This window comes from Schistocerca serialis, chromosome 4 (genome assembly GCF_023864345.2).
Source record: "Schistocerca serialis cubense isolate TAMUIC-IGC-003099 chromosome 4, iqSchSeri2.2, whole genome shotgun sequence".
Classification (NCBI taxonomy): domain Eukaryota; kingdom Metazoa; phylum Arthropoda; class Insecta; order Orthoptera; family Acrididae; genus Schistocerca; species Schistocerca serialis.
In genome coordinates, this window is record NC_064641.1 from 882743219 (window position 1) to 882761314 (window position 18096).

An 18096-nucleotide genomic window follows, 5' to 3' on the forward strand; every position below is an offset into this window, starting at 1 on the left:
GCACTATGGAATAATAATAGTGTGCAATAGATCAGACCAGGCACAAGTAATATATTTGGTGTGCCACCACTTCTATTGTTTTTATGTCATGCCGTCTTGTTCTAATCATCATAATCTGTGCACAACCCTCATTCACAGCACATCGGTTATAATCTGCTTTGCGTATTCCAGTATTTGTCAACTATTAGAGCTTTTCGCTTGTACTGCTTCTTGCAGTGCCAAATTAATTCTGCTTTGAAACTGTAGCACATCTCCCAACAATTTCAGTGACCCCAAAAATTTTGAAGAACTGATGTCCCCATTGCAATTACTGACAAGTTTTTTGCGTTCAGCTGATGTCCTACACGCGTATCCTCAACTCCAGGTAATTTAAGTAAATTTATGTAACGTTCCAGTATACTGTTATTGGTAGCACACTGATTTACTTCTACAATCATTAAAAGAGAAGCAGGTCTAGGAGATGACGGCGCCAGTCATGCTTGTTGTAAGTTTCCCTGTATTTGTGCACATATTAGTGAAGATGACTTTTGTTTTGGGTGCTGCAACAGATGGGTCATACGCTTTATTTTACAAGGGCTCTCGCATCCGTCATGTTTATTTCCTTCATTTTCACGTTTAATTTAACACGTTCTAAACATTGCTGATTCGTTCTGAAAGCGAGTCCATTGCCGCTGTCACTACTGGAAGACAATCAAAGACAAGGGCGCAGATTTTGCCAGTTGTTTCTCTTGTTGGTGTTAGGTCCGAAGACGCTGGGTCTGTTATGGCCCAAGGACACAACCACATCCATCACAATAAGTCGCAGTGTTTTTCAAACTCGACACGTAAATTCTGTTATCAACCACATGCTGTAAGACTTGTATATTTCTATTGTCTATTGTCAAACCACGACGTGCATATTTCTATTGTCTATTGTCAAACCACAATTTATGGAAGATGTTTATATTTTATTAATAGGATTAAGTAGGCATAATCAATATTTGTCATTTTCGAAATAACTATGGTAGCAGGGAATGTCTGCACCGAAGTATGGTTGGCGGGAGAGACCGCACATTGGTATAATTTTAAAAAGGGTGGGAGATACCGCGTATGGATACATTTTAAGAAAAGAGCGGGAAAGAGCGCTCATTGATACATTTTGTAATAGTAGCAGGGATTGTCTGCACCAGGAAGCATTGTTGGTGGGAGAGACCGCACTTTAGCGTTAGTAGGAAGTCTGTAGTAAGCGAGATGTGAAGCGAGTCGGTAGCAGGTCTGAAGCGAGAGGCCGAGAGGAGTGGTGTGCCTGCCAGCCACCAGCTACGATTTACAAGCGATTATAAACGGATGTACAGAGACATCAGCGAACTATATCATAAGAGGAACTAATATTATTGATTTTTTGAGAGACTGAAGGTATGTTTGCGCAATGTTAGTTGTAAGATTATTGTAAAAAGTAAGTCCCATTTGAACGTCTGTAAATCATTTCATTACCAACAGTAAATATTTGAAGAATCGTTTTCAGAATATAATTAATATTGCATTACTGATTATAATCCATCCGAAAGACATCAACGTAAAACTTTGCAAAATTTTATTGTTGTCAAGAAAAAGTTTAACTATTAATTACGTAACTTCAGTCAAATTAATTAAAGAATAACGTCAGCTTTGCTATTAAGGAATAACGTCAGTTTTGGTAACAAATTCAACCACTTATTATGACAGCCCACCAGCAGCTAACAGAGTATAGTAAAACAGAGTAAGTATATTCATGTGGCAGCTCGATGTAACAGTCAGATGGCGATCCACTAACAGTACAGAAAGGTAAGGAACAGTTTTGGGTTGTTGCACGTAACGACTGAGGGCCACGACGACGACACATTCTATGTTTCGTCGAAATAATCAGCAAAACACTTTAAATACGCAGCATTTAAATTTGTATGCGAAGATTGCACTTATTTTTATTGAGAAAGAGAATTAATTTCAAAGGGAAGATTTCATGTGTTATTATTAAGCAAGAGACAGAAATCATAAGGGAAGGTTGTGTAACAAAAGAGATATAGAGGAGACGGGAAGTTTTCAATGTTCAATCTTGTTCGGAGACTTTTCCAGCTATTCTACAAGAGGTGTTTGCTTGTTTGCTCCCTCTGCTGGCATTAGAAAAGTATAATGGTGTCCATCATTACCCATGGCGAGTTGCCTTGAAGGCAACCAATGGCTTCCAGTGTATGGTGGTGGTAGATTTACGAAACAACTCAAAACAAAGGCCGCCTTCGAGTGACGCCTATTAAAGTGCTGTGAGGTTGGATCGAGAGGTAGCGGGTTCGAATTCTCCTTTTGTAATGAGAGGTCACAGCTTACAATAGCCGCGCGGGGTAGTCGCGCGGTCAAGGCGTCTTGCCACGGTTCGCGCAGCTCGCCCCTTCAGAGAATCGAGTCCTCCCTCGGGCATCGGTGTGGGTGTCTTCATTAGCGGTAAGTTAGTTTAAGTTAGATTAAGTAGTGTGTAAGCCTAGGGACCGATGACCTCAGCAGTTTGGTCCCAAAAGACCTTACCACAACTTCCCAACAGCTTACAATACGTGATCACCAGGAAGAGCGCTGTCGTCCTAGTTTTTGTCCTGACCAGCTACGTAGTAACTCATGCAGTGAAGGACTGCCCCTCTACCCGCCCGGGTGTTCGCGCGCGTTAATGCAGCCACTTCCGAGACTGGGAGGTATGTCGACAACGGGTCGAATCCGTCCGACGAGGAGTCGATGTGCCGGCCAGCCTGGGCGTGGAGGCGGTTTCCCACATCCCACTGCGTGAATACCGGGCTGGTTTTCATGTTATACCTCAGATACACGCTACACAAAGATTTAAAACACTTTCTAACACTTGAATACAGATTTTTCTCTATGTGGAGGCCAATTGGGCACATTCCTACTGCCCTGAGAGGCGAATACGAGACTTGTGAGATTAGCTGTTTGGTCTCCTTACACACTTACCCAACTTCGGCGCTGCCGCTCTGCATTAGAACGTAGTTGGACCATTGAACTAAGAGAGGGGAGGGGGGGGGGGGGACGAACATAATGCAATTGGAATAGAGTAGCTATCTATGTGCAGGAACCTGGTTTCAGCTACACCATTCCCTCAAATACAACAGCATTGACAATGCAGTGCACTGAGCACACAGCCATTCATCAAGATCAGCTCGCAGAAACTTCCGAGGCTGGCTTTTCTCTGGTGTACAGGGTGGTCCATTGATCGTGACCGGGCCAAATATCTCACGAAATAAGCGTCAAACGAAAAAACTACAAAGAACGAAACTTGTCTAGCTTGAAGGGAGAAACCAGATGGCGCTAAATAGGAACCCCCATTTTTTATTACATATTCGTGTAGTATGTAAAGAAATATAAATGTTTTAGTTGGAGCACTTTTTTCGCTTTGTGATAGATTGCGCTGTAATAGTCACAAACATATGGCTCACAATTTTAGGCGAACAGTTGGTAACAGGTTTGGTTCTTTAAATTAAAATACGTTACGTAGGTACGTTTGAACATTTTATTTCGATGTTCCAATGTGACACATGTACCTTTGTGAACTTATCATTTCTGAGAAAGCATGCAGTTACAGCGTGATTACCTGTAAATACCACATTATTGCAATAAATGCTCAAAATGATTTCCGTCAATCTCAATGCATTTGACAATTCGTGTAACGACATTCCTCTCAACAGTAGTTCGCCTTCCGTAATGTTCGCACATGGATTGACAATGCGCTGACGCGTGTTGTCAGGCGTTGTCGGTGGATCACGGTAGCAAATATCCTTCAACTTTCCCCACAGAAAGAAATCCGGGGACGTCAGATCCGGTGAACGCGCGGGCCATGGTATGGTGCTTCGACGACCAATCCACCTGTCATGAAATATGCTATTCAATACCTCATCAACAACGCGCGAGCTATGTGCCGGACATCCATCATATTGGAAGAACATCGCCATTCTGTCATGCAGTGAAACATCTTGTAGTAACACCGGTAGAACATTACGTAGGAAATCAGCATACATTGCACCATTTAGATTGCCATCGATATAATGGGAGCCAATTATCCTTCCTCCCATAATGCCGCACCATACATTAATCCGCCAAGGTCGCTGATGTTCCACTTGTCGCAGCCATCGTGGATTTTCCGTTGCCCAATAGTGCATATTATGCCGGTTTACATTACCGCTGTTGGTGAATGACGCTTCGTCGCTAAATAGAACGCGTGCAAAAAATCTGTCATCGTCCCGTAATTTCTCTTGTGCCCAGTGGCAGAACTTTACACGACTTTCAAAGTCGTCGCCATGCAATTTCTGGTGCATAGAAATATGGTACGGGTGCAGTCGATGTTGATGTAGCATTCTCAACACCGACGTTTTTGAGCTTCCCGATTCTCGCGCAATTTGTCTGTTACTGATATGCGGATTAGCCGTGACAGCACTAAAACACCTAATTGGGCATCATTGGGCATCGTGGTTGACGTTTCACTTGTGGCTGAACACTTCCTGTTTCCTTAAATAACGTAACTATCCGGCAAACGTTCCGGACACTTGGATGATGTCGTCCAGGATACCGAGCAGCATACATAGCACACGCCCGTTGGGCATTTTGATCACAATAGCCAAACATCAACACGATATCGACCTTTTCCGCAATTGGTAAACCGTCCATTTTAATACGGGTAAAGTATCACGAAGAAAATACCGTCCGCACTGACGGAATGTTACGTGATACGACGTACTTATACGTTTGTGACTATTACAGCGCCATCTGTCACGAAGCGAAAAAAGTGGTCCAACTAAAACATTCATATTTCTTTACGTACTAAACGAATATGTAATAAAAAATGGGGGTTCCTATTTAAAAAAACGCAGTTGATAACCGTTTGACCTATGGCAGGGCCACCTAGCGGGCCAACCATAGCGCCATCTGGTTTTCCCCCTTCAAGCTAGACGAGTTTCGTTCTTTGTAGTTTTTTCGTTTGATGCTTATTTCGTGAGATATTTGGCCCGGTCACTATCAATGGACCACCCTGTACAAGCGGTGCGAACGCAGCAACTACGGTGGCGGCTTGGACTGACGACTGAAGACAACAGTCCGCTCTGAGCTTGCGGTGTTACGTACTGGACGAGCGGCCCTACTCTTGTCGCACGTCGCAGTGGAGCGACATCTCTAAATCAACTCTTCAAGACAATGTCCAGAATGTTTTGAAGACAAAAAACATGTGCAAAGTTTGCCCTGCTCACTTTTAATCCTGAACAAAACCAACGACGAGCGGATGGCTGCCGCGACTTTACTAAAGTTCAAAATACAGCCAGTCCTTTCCTAGAACAAATTATCGCAAATGACCAGACTTGGTATTATCTGTCCGAACCTGCCACAAAGCAACAACGTACAGAAATTCACATGAAGTATCGACGCTATGAAGTCATAATCGATAATCAAGCCACTGTGGCGAGCGACTTGAGTATCATTCCAAATAAGAACTTTTCTGACAGCTTCAACAGCTGTGTGAACATTCTGAGCCTTGTACTCAAGTTGTGGGAGACTATGTAAAGCCCCTCAAGCAATAAAATCAGCAGCTAAACAGTCCGCTATGCATAATTAACCCAGTCCCGTACCTTCTTGGACTGACTATGGCTTCAAACTTTTTGCACATACTATGCTCAGGATAGACGACGATACCTGTCTCAGTATCGCAGAGTATCGCTCAAATACAAAAATTACTTACAACGTGGCGAACGGTAATTTTCGTAACGCAATGTTCTCGGATATGTATTCAAGCCCATAATTAGTACATTACATAATTGTAACGTCACACTGAAAGGTGTGAGGAATATGTAGAGGGCCTGTGTAAAGGAAACCAACTTGAAGACATTATCATGGTAAGGGAACAAGAAGTAGATGAAACCAAGAAGATACATTGCGAGCATTTGAGAGAGCAATGAGAGACCTCAGTCGAGACAAGGAAACCGGAGTATAAGTAATTACTTCAGAGCTATCGAGATCCTTGGGAAAACATATTACTACTTAGTATTCCACCTAGTACGTAGCGTGTATGAGACAAACAAAGCAGCCTCATGCTTCAACAAGAAATAATTCCGATTCCAAAGAAAGCAGGTGGGAATATTATAGAGCCATGAGTTTAATATCTCACTGTTGCAAAGCATCGACGGGAAGTATTGGGAAGTCTGGTAGAAGTCGACTTCGTGGCGGATCAGCAAGGATTTCGATGAAATGATGGAACACGTGACGAAATACTAATCCAATGGCTTATGTTAAAGACAGACTGCAGAAAGGTAAACATATGTGTATAGCATTTGTGGATTTAGAGGGGCCTTCAAGCAATGTTGACTAGAACACAGTCTTCGAAGCTCTCCGTTACCAAGGATAAAATACGCGTAAGGTTTTCTACAACTTGCACAGAAACCAGACTGCAATTATAAGAGTCGAAATATATAAAAGGGTAGCAGTAATCGAGAAGGGAGTAAGACAGGGCTGCAGGCTGCGTCCAATGTTGTTCAATCGGCACATTGAACGGGTTGTAATAGAAACCAACCAGCGATTAGGAAAGGGACTTAAAGTTAATGGAGATAAAAAAATGGTTCAAATGGCTCTGAGCACTATGGGACTTAACACCTGAGGTCATCAGTTCAAATGTTTCAGAGCACTATGGGACTTAACATCTGAGGTCATCAGTCCCCTAGAACTTAGAACTACTTAAACCTAGGCGCTACAGTCTGGAACCGCGAGATCGCTACGGTCGCAGGTTCGAATCCTGCCTCGGGCATGGATGTGTGTGATGTCCTTAGGTTAGTCAGGTTTAAGCAGTTCTAAGTTCTAGGGGACTGATGACCTCAGAAGTTAAGTCCCATAGTGCTCAGAGCCATTTGAACCATTTTTTAACTTAAACCTAACTAACCTAAGGACATCACACACATCCATGCCCGAGGCAGGATTCGAACCTGCGACCGTAGCAGTAGCGCGGTTCCCGACTGAAGCGCCTAAAACCGCTCGGCCACACTGGCTCGCAATGGAGATAAAATAGAACTTTCAGATTTCAAGCGGACATGGTAATTCTGACAGAGGCGCTAAAGATAGTGGACAGTCATTAGAGGAGAATGCATTGTGTCACCAAAAGCAGTTGTAAGATGGATTCAACAAAACTAAAACAATGGAATGAGAATATAATCTAATTAAATCAGGCGGGGATCAGAGAATTACATTGAGAAATGGGACACTAAAAGCAGTAGATGAGTTTTGTAATTTGGACAGCAAAATATCTGCCGATGTTCGAAGCAGAGAAGATATAAAATGCAGACGCGCTGTAACAAACAAAGCGTTGTTGAGAAAGAGAAACTGGTCATCATTTAATATTTTTTGTCTGGATTGTATCCTTGTACGGAAGTTAAACGCGGACGGTAAATAGAACAGACACGAAAGTAAGAGAAGTTTTTAAAACCTGACTTTACAGGATACTGGAAATTACGGGTATGGAGGTAGATCAGATAATTAATGAAGACATACTGAATCGAAGTGGGAAAACAAGACGTTTGTAGCACAGCTTTATTGAAAGAAGGAATAGGTTGATAGGACACATTCTGATCATCAAATATTGCTTCATTAAGCAATTTGGGCGTATAGCAATAAGAATTGTAGAGGCCTGGCTTGAGTAAAGAGGTTCGAGTGAATGTATGTTGTATTTAGGCAGAGATGGAAGGACCTGAACGGGATAGAGTAGCATCAAACCATTCCTCAGAATGGAGAACACGACAACAATGGCAATCCACTCTAGTGTTACAGGAAGTACGCACGTGTGTGGCTCTGTTGCTGTTGTTATTGTTGCTGCTGCTGCTACTGCTGCAACTACCCCAGCAGTGTCTGCTTCGCGGTTCGGAGCGGCACTGACCGCTGTTTATCAGACGATAGGAGGTGCCTCTCTCAGCCGTGCTGTGGCCTTGGCGCGAAATGAGTTACGTCACAGAGGGCCACCGCTCTTCACTGCGATATCTGCTGCCGTGACGTGGTCGACGTATACACTTTAACTGCTCCACCTGCTTATGTTAAGCAATCACCTAGACTGCAACTAACAAGGCGATACACACAGACAAGAGATAACGTCTGAAATGAGAAGTAGTGGGGAGAAAGAACATCATTAGTTCAGGTCAAATTCCTAACCTACACCATGCAGACGGCAGTTGGAGTGGCAAGTCAAAAGGCAGAGAACACCAGGGCAAAGCAGGCGGGGATCAGGCCATAAATTGTTATAGCACAAGTCGAAGTAACGAATCAAAATTTTTGTAGTACGTACGTAACTGTTGCTGTGGTATCGTTTGAAGTGCTCCATGGAAGTGTGACAGGACCGCTATTGTGTTCTGTGTATATAAATGATCTGTTGAACAGGGCAGGCAGCAGTCTACGACGGTTTACTGATGATGCTGTGGTGTACAGGAATATGTGTTTCAAATAACTTCCGGGAATTCAGCCAGGTAACACTTTCAGCAACCACCGATATTTCGGAGGGAGAACACCCCCCGCCATTTTCAAGGCAAACTGCAACGGACAGGCGACGCACATGCAAATTTAAAAAATTTAAAACCTCAGTTCTCGGACTGATGCAGGAAAGATGACACACACACTGAACACTAGTGCCACCAAAGATGACCAAAGTCAGAGATATCGATAGTGAGACTACGAACTCGCAGGTGAGGTAGCATTGACTTTGTCCCACTGTTGTTTTGACAAGGGAGAGAGCCGGATTCCAAACAGAGTTTAAACAAAAACCTCCATCCCTGTTAACGAGGTAGCTCGCTAATTTAATCTCAACTGCTTCCTTAACAACACAGTCCCAGTAGCTGGACTTGCATGCCAGTATCTCCGTGTTATTATATAACATGGGGTGACCAGTATCCAAGCAATGTTCGGCAATAGCAGATCCACTTGGCTGCTGTAATCGTGTGTGCCGTTTATGCTCAGTACATCGGTCCTCCACGGTCCTGATGTTTGACCAATATATGCCATGCTGCAGCTACAAGAAATGCGATATACACCCGCATTACGCAGACCAAAGTCATCCTTAACAGAACTCAAAAGCACTCTAATTTTATATGGAAGTCGGAAAACACATTTCACATAGTATTTCCATAAAATACGGCCGATCTTGTTGGAGGTGTTTCCTACGTAAGGCAAAAAGGCGGTAGACTTACGTGTACACTCAGAATTATCATCAATCACCCGATGTACGGTTGGCCGATAGCGCAACGCACGTTCGATCTGTCTATCACTATAACCATTTTGAAGAAACTTAACTTCAAGATGGGACAGCTCAGCTGGCGAAGTCTTAGCGTCGGAAACGACATGTACCCTGTATACCAAAGTACGAAGTACCCCTTCATGCTGAGCCGGATGGTGACAACTATTGCCGGCCGGGGTGGCCGAGCGGTTCTAGGCGCTTCAGTCTGGAGCCGCACGACCGCTACGGTCGCAGGTTCGAATCCTGCCTCGGGCATGGGTGTGTGTGATGTCCTTGGGTTAGGTAGATTTAAGTAGTTCTAAGCTCCAGGGGACTGATGACCTCAGCTGTTAAGTCCCATAGTGCTCAGAGCCATTTTGTGACAACTATTAGCCTGTAAGTACAAGTCGCTGTGAGTACGTTTCTTGTAGACTGCATATCCCAATGATCCATCATCCTACCTTCTGACCAACACGTCAAGAAAGGGAAGGCAACCATCCTCTTCCACCTCCATCGTAAAACGAATATGTGGTCGTTGAGTAACTGTGGAATGATATAAGATGACTTAGACAAAATTTCTAGTTGCTGTGATGAATGGTAGCTAGCTCTAAATGTAGAAAAATGTCAGTTAATGAAGACTGATAGGAAAAACAAATCGATAATGTTCGAATACAGCATTAGCGATGTAGTGCTAGAAGTCTAGTCGTTTACATGTCTGCGCGTAACGTTGCAAAGCGACATGAAACAGAATGAGCATGTAATGGTTGTAGTAGGGAAACGGAATGGTCGACGTAAGTTTATTGGGAGAATTTCGGGACAGCGGTTCATCTGTAAAGGCTGCCGCATATGGGACACTAGTGCGACCTTTTCTTGAGTACTGCTCGAGTACCAAGCCTGAACTGAAGGAAGACAGCGAACCATTTCAGTCTGCTAAGTTTGTTACCAGTAGGTTCGAACAACAGGGAAGTACTACAGTGATGCTTAAGGAACTAAAATAGGGTCCTTCGAGGCAAGGCGACCTTCTTTTCGAGTGTTGCTATTAAGAGAATTTAGAGAACAGGCATTTGAAGCTGACGGCAGAACGCTTCTACTGTCACCAACGTACATTTCGCGGAGGGACCACGGAGATAGAATAAGAAAGATTAGGGCTCAACGGAGGCCGTTAGACAGTAATTTTTCCCTCGCTTGTTTGTGGGTGGAACGGGAAAGGAAGTCCCTAGTAGTGGTGTAGGGAACCCTCCGCGACGTACCGCACGGTAGCTTGCAGCGTCAATATGTAGATGTAGGTGCTAACCCTTTCCTTAGACGATAGGGTAACTGGTTCGAATCCTGATTTTGCGAAAAAGTTTTCACCGCTTGATTTTCTTTCCTGGAAACATGAGCAGCGTTGGTGATGTGAAATTCCTTACCACTATATTATGCGTCATACCGCCGTTTAAATTCCTATCACTAGACCTAGCATCACATACGTGTTTAAATTCCACAAAATTCTGAAGAATCTCATTGAATGGTGGTGTGGGAGGCTGTTATTTATTTGTACGAGTGCGGTTTGAAATGTTCATGGAACGGAATAGAAAAAAAGTAGTTACATCACTGAAACTTATTTTTATTTTTCAGTGTTGTCTCCTTGTAGACTAATGCACTTGGTCCAACGATGTTCCAGTGCCTTGATCCCATCTCGAAAATGAGGACTGCAAAATAGTTGTCAACTCCGGCTATCACTTCTTCGTTTGAAGTTAATTTAAGTCCAATGGAAAAAATTTTCAGTTTTGGGAAGAGATGGAAGTCTGACGGAGACATATCAGGCGAACAAGGCGAGTGTGGCAACAGTTCATACATTAGTTCATATAATTTTGCGATAGCGACCGCACATGTTTGCGGGCGAGCATTGTCCTGATGGAAGATGACTTTCTTCCTTGCTAAACCTGGCCTTTTTAGCTTATCTGTAGTCGCAATTTGTCCAGGAGGTTAGCATAGTAATCTCCAGTGATTGTTTGCCCAGTGGGGCAGAATCCCCTTCGCATCTCAGAATACTGATGTCATGACCTTTTCCGCAGAAGGAATTGTCTTTGCTTCCTTTGGTGGCGGAGAATCAGCGTGTTTCCACAGCTTTGACTGTTGTTTTCTCTCTGGGGTATAGTAGTGCACCCATGTTTCATCCATGGTCACAAACAGGCGCAAAAAACCTTGTTCGTTTCTCCTAAAACGGGCCAAACATTGTTCCGATATGTCCATTCTCATGCGTTTTTGATCCAACATCAAGAGTCGCAGCACCCATCTTGCAGATAGTTTTTTTCATTTCTCATTCTTCAGTTAAAATGTAATATAATCTTTCAGATGACATCTGGCAAGCGTGAGCAATTTCACGCACTTTCAATCGGAGATCCTCCACGACCATTTTGTGAACTTTTGCAATGATTTCTGGAGTAGTGACACATCTTGATCGACCACTGGGCGGATCACATCTAAGCTCCCCGACCGAATTTAAATTCATCTGTCCATTTGGCAACGGTTGAGTATGAAGGACCAGAATCCCCCAGTGTATTTTAGAAATCAGCGTGAATATCCTTTGGGTTCAAATGGCTCTGAGCACTATGGGACTTAAAATCTGTTGTCATCAGTCCCCTAGAACTTAGAACTACTTACACCTAACTAACCTAAGGACAACACACACATCCATTCCCGATGCAGGATTCGAACCTGCGACCGTAGCGGTCACGCGGTTCCAGACTGCAGCGCCTAGAACCAGAATGTCCTTTGTTTTCATACCTTTCTTTACGAAGTACTTAATCACTGCAGAATTCTCGATATTTCCATCTTCCCAAATCACTACGCAGGAACAATAACAGAGCCACGTCACCGTCCCAGCTCTCTTCCAAGAGCACTGACGTGGTACGTGTTTACAGGCAACAGCCCCATGAATATCACGTGAACAACTAGTTTCTCTAGCGCTGACCTCTCGTGGTGATTCCGACAAGTTTTCAAACCACTCTCACATATCTGTTTTCTATTTATGGAATAACAATAAATACTTCTCAGAATTATCGGTAAAACCAGACTGTACTATTGGAACTTTATAAAATTATTATCAATACTTATTTCTAAATGTAGATAGGACTATCGATATCCTTGGAAATGACAGAGGACAATAAAATTCGAGCTAAGAAATTTCGTTGAGCCTACACAATTATGTGGATATTTGTAACAAGATACACTACTGGTCATTAAAATTGCTATACCAAGAAGAAATGTTGATGATAAACGGGTATTCATTGGACAAATACATTATACTAGAATTGACATGTAATTACATTTTCACGCAATTTGAGTGCATAGATCCTGATAAATCGGTACCCCGAACAACCACCTCTGGCCGTAATAACGGCCTTGATACGCCTGGGCATTGAGTCAAACAGAGCTTGGATGGCGTGTACAGGTACAGCTGCCCATGCAGCTTCAGCACGTACCAAAGTTCATCAAGAGTAGTGACTGGCGTTTTGTGACGAGCCAGTTGCTCGGCCACCGTTGACCAGACGTTTTCAATAGGTGAGAGATCTGGAGAATGTGCTGGGCAGGGCAGCAGTCGAACATTTTCTGTATCCAGAAATGCCCGTACAGGACCTGCAACATGCGGTCGTGCATTATCCAGCTGAAATGTAGGGCTTCACAGGGATCGAATGAAGGGTAGAGCCACGGGTCGTAACACATCTGAAATGTAACGTCCACTGTTCAAAGTGACGTCAATGCGAACAAGAGGTGACCGAGACGTGTAACCAATTGCACTCCATACCATCACACCGGGTGATACGCCAGTATGACGATGACGATGACGAATACACGCTTCCAATGTGCGTTCAACGCGATGTCGCCAAACACGGATGCGACCATCATGGTGCTGTAAACAGAACCTGGATTCATCCGAAAAAATGACAGTTTTGCCATTCGTGCACCCAGGTTCGTCGTTGAGTACACCATCACAGGCGCTCCTGCCTGTGATGCAGCGTCAAGGGTAACCGCAGCCATGGTCTCCGAGCTGATAGTCCATGCTGCTGCAAACGTCGTCGAACTGTTCGTGCAGATGGTTGTTGTCTTGCAGACGTCCCCATCTGTTGACTCAGGGATCGAGACGTGGCTGCACGATCTGTTACAGCCATGTGGGTAAGATGACTGTCATCTCGACTGCTAGAATTCTAGCACAAACACCCAGATTTTGGGACAGTGTTATAAGAGAATCGATATAAATTAAAATGGCTGACGTTCTTATGAACCGTGACACAGGGTACCAGCTAAGCAGAGCCTGGGATCCGGCTCTGGAATTGTTAAAGGAGCAATGGGGCCAGCTGCATCACTACACAAACAGAAGAACCAGAGACATGGAGATGGAAAACGAGCCCTTGACGGACTGCCAGGCGCACCAGACCGAAGATGGAACACCCAGAAGTGGGACTGGTGGGCGCGGACCGCAGAGGGAACATCCAGAGCCGCAGCGGACAAAAAACGGAGCGGCAACGATCCAACAGGTCGTGGTGAGCGGGCGCGGACCGCAGGGGGAACGCTTGGTACCCCAGACCATAGATGAAACCCCCAGGAGCGGGTTTGGTGGGCGCGGACCGCAGAGGGAACACCTAGAACCGCAGCGGACGGAAAACGGAGCAGCAACGCTCCAGCAGGTCGCAGGGAATGGGCGCGGACCACAGGGGAAGCGCCTGCAGCCGCTGGTGGAGGGGGAAGGCCATAGGCATAAATACTGGACCAAGTCCACTCGAGGAGCAGTCTCAGGTCGCACCTGATGAAGGCTACGAGCTACGTGATCGAAATATCGTGCAAGTATGACGCTGATATCCGGCAGAACGCCCGACAACCCAAGATGTCATTAGATCGCCGGGAAAGCCTGAAGAGTTACGACAAAAATAATTATTGTATGGGTACCAAACTTCATAGGCATGATGTTCAGAATATGTTTTGCAGAATTTGCGTTGTTAGTAGTGTTAGTCGCTAATGACCATAGCAGTTTTGCGCCCTAAAACCAAAACAAAGAAAAGTAGTGTTAGTGTGATGACTTACAGTTAGGCAACGGTATTGGTACGGTGGCGTAGTGTTCAGTAGGGTTCAAACACAAGCGTCAGTGTGCATTACAGTTGCAGACAGTCAGCATGGGTCTGGACAAGGTGAGCAAGGCATTACTCGTACAGATGTTTTATCAAAACATCAGCAATGCTGTTCGCGAGTATCGAAGCATTAAAGGAACATGGACAGGTGCTCTTTCCGCACCGGGGTTGAAGAACGTGATTCGGAAGTTGGAATTCAACGGCGATTTGGGAATTGCTCCTCGAGAGGCCGACGGCCAATTGCGCCACAAATTTTTGAAGAAGTTACTATTACCATGGCTGAGAATGTTGAAAGCAATGTGCTATCTGCAAGCAGTACACGAGTGGTGTCACGACATCTTAACATGCCACAGTCTACCATTCGACAAGTATTGCGCAATTGTCAGATGGTTATATCAGGCTGCTCCAGGCTGTCGTGCATGCAGATGGTCGTCTGTTTGTAACCTGCAACGTAAATATGGTGCGCAGTTAACAAATATTACCCTCTCTCATGCCAATTCAGATGTGATTCTTTCAATGGCTTATTCGTCATTTGTCCTCAGCACGTCCTTACAAATGTTTCCACAAAGTTTCATTCTCCTACGATAACGTTTTTCGTGGGGCTTTTCTCAAGTAAGGAAAATTTATTTAAAACCATGCTGTATTTTGCTTCATAAACGGGAGGTGAGAAGCAAGAGTACGGTGGATCTCACCGCAGTCGCTCTTGACCCTCTGGTAACTGCACGGACTACGTGAAGACAGAAGACGGACCCTTATGATTTCCCATAGAACTTCTGTGACTATGGAAAATTCGTCGTGAACTGGAGGCTAACGATCACGTCTATTTCAGCAAGCGTTATTCATTCGTTTCTCCATTTCTCAGCTAAAAAAATTGCTCTTTCAATCTGTCGTGTCCTGACATAAGTGGGAGAGGGGAAAAAGGGGTTGCTGGTCAGTCTGCGCTCCCGAGTGGTACAGAGAAGAAGGCACAAGGACAATTCACAGTGAAGGCATTTGATTGTTTTCTTCTATCTGAACCAACACTGCTACAGGTATTCTCTAGAAATGCAGGTGGTGAGACTCGGTAGGGAACTCGTTGTGGAGACTCTTGGACAAACAGGGTTCTGAAATAGTTGTTTATTCCAGACAAGACAAACTAATATACTGGAGGCTAGTTCTAGGGTTAGAAAAAAAGCATGAATAACACTGTTACAACAGAAGCCAGTGCAGAAATCCCAGGAGTGGATGCTAACCACAGTAGCAAACACTAGCAGCATCTTAAGGCAACAATTTAGTTGCAAAACAAAACATAATGAATGTGACACTGTTCACTGAGGCACTCGTAGTGAGAGAGAGCAGACTTACGCGGAGCTGGACCGAGGTTGGAGTCGACGGACTCGGATACGGCGCCCAGATCGTCTGACTGAGAACTCTGCCAAAATGCGGAATCTAGGGGTATTAAAGAGCCGCGTGGGGACACTGTTTTTCCCCACTTAAAGCTATCCAGCCAATCCCGTTGGTCTCTTGCAGGGGCCTACCAATCGTGGTTTAGTCAGGTCGCCTCTACTGCTCCTAAGGCGGGGATGTTAATGCAGTTGCACTAAGTCCGTATTTGGTATCAACATTGTTCAGCTGAAAGCTAAACGCAACCGCTCTGCCAAATAAGTCTTGCAACATTATTGTTGTACGTCATTTAGCCCCGTCCTTCGGGCTCCCCGGAGTAGGGACTGCTGGGTCAACAGTTTTTGGAGTTTTCGCTCTCTTGCTAACCCTTGTGAGTTTACTGACGTTGCTGTTCTCAGGCCTGGTATCAAGCTGGCTTTGTACGCTAGTACGTGCCTGTTGGTTACAAAGTTCTACGGTTGCAACCTACTACAGCTTCTAGACCACATATGAAGTTACATGTTAAATCTTTGAAGAGTAACTAACGCCCTGGGACCCCGTCTGGGGCGTCTGCATTTTCGCAAGGCTCTCCCCTTACTGTTTACTTCATGTAACAATATCTCTCCTTGTTTCGTCTGCCCTCAGCATCGTCTCTGCTTCCGCGCTTTGGAACGCCTGTCCTCCTTTCTCACAGCTTGAAGATAACACTATAGTAGCAAGGAATCATCAATATATTACAAATCGTGCCACCACGTATGACCAAGATACGCCCATTGTATTATGCAGCGTTCCAAGCCTCAATGGAAAAGATATTTGCAGCTGTTTGCAGTAAAATACGACTCCTGTGCTTCCATAGTATCGCTGCAGATATTTCGTTAGCCAATGACTAACTACAACAATCAGTCCCGGATCTCTGCCGTAGGAAACAACACGTCCGAAACATGTGACAAAGGTACGAAAAGATTCTTCGGAAATTCACACACTGATTGTATTCGTATTTATCTGGTGTAACTTAGTTGCCTTCAGCTATGCGAAACGAATAACTTCGCGTTCTCACATGCAACTTATTTATACCGTTACAAAGCGGCAGGTAAATGGTAAATCTAAGAAATACATGTAACAATGACCAACAGTCAAGCGCTCAAGGTGACCCAAGTGATTGTGACATGACTTACATTCCCAGTCATTGATATGTTGAGAAGTGCAAGAAGCCTTAACTAATCTCTGAGGTGCAATGTTGTAATCTTCGACGGGATGTAACCGGAGCAATTCAAATTCTGTGGATCTGGCTTGCTTTCTTCTTCAGCTGCTTAATGGAATCAGGTAGACTCTCACCAAACTTCAAAAAGGCTACAGTCTTATCACTACAAAACCGAAGAAAGACCTACACCTTATACGAAGACGCAGACCTTTTGCATTGTTCTCTGCCATACATATTACGAGAGCGATTGATCTTAAACACAACAGCACCGGCATATTGAAGCATCATCCTTTTGAGGGAGCTGCCTTTTTCTCAATAATAACTGCAGTGACCAGGTCCTCTCCTTAACCACTTATTTCGAAACTGGATTCGAGAAGGGAGAAAATATATTTTTTCTTTTTCTAGGGGTTTCTCGAATGTACAGCTCAGACTAGAGAAAGGGACTTCAATGAACCAGCATAAAAATCATCACCTTATTAAACGATGCGTGAGCAAACACCCGTTCCAAGTTTACTGCAACCACATATAGTTCCACAACATGAACAACGATTTACGTCAAAATTCGGTTCTCTGTCCAAAATTGTTTAACCTCTAGAGCCAGGACCTACTACTGAATGGCTCTGGCCAACAGATACACAGGATGATCCCCTGATGATGACACAAACTTTCAGGGATGATGGAGAAGGGTAAATATATCAATTTGAGGTAATTGACCCTGGTCCAGAACCGACTGAGTTGAAAGTTATATGCGAAAATCGTTCTGATACCCTGGCAGTGGAATATATGTACCCGTACTGTTGTTGGTAAGATTTTAGCGTAGGCAGTCCCGACCTACACTGAATTGCACATATTGCAGATGGTGAACTGTGTACTGAGATGAGCAGTCGCGGTATACAACTTCTGTACTGTAGCAGACTGCAGTCTGTGTTTACAAGTTGAAGTACTATCGTCGACTAGCCCTAATCAAATAGGCTTGCACACAGTGACGGGACTTCCAGACATGATTTTCGAGTATGGTCACGCGAATGGAAGTAGCAGACAAACACAAAGTTTGTACGGCACCAAATAACTGCGTAGAAGACATTCGGATGACACCATGTGTCCAAAACTGTTCCAACGATTATGTGGAGCAGGGCAATTGGTACCACAGTACGACGACTACACGCACTCCCAACAAAGAAGACGCAATG

General features: G+C 44.4%; 1 protein-coding gene across 1 annotated transcript in view; it reads right to left on the reverse strand.

Annotated features, from left to right (window-relative positions):
• LOC126475024 (UDP-glucosyltransferase 2-like) overlaps positions 1-7911 on the reverse strand; it is a 43732-nt gene extending 35821 nt beyond the window's left edge. Inside the window, exon 1 of the mRNA XM_050102565.1 lies at positions 7818-7911. The gene's annotated coding sequence lies outside the window, so the exon portion shown is untranslated. The remainder of the gene's footprint in view (positions 1-7817) is intronic.
• Between the last annotated feature and the right edge of the window lie 10185 nt (positions 7912-18096).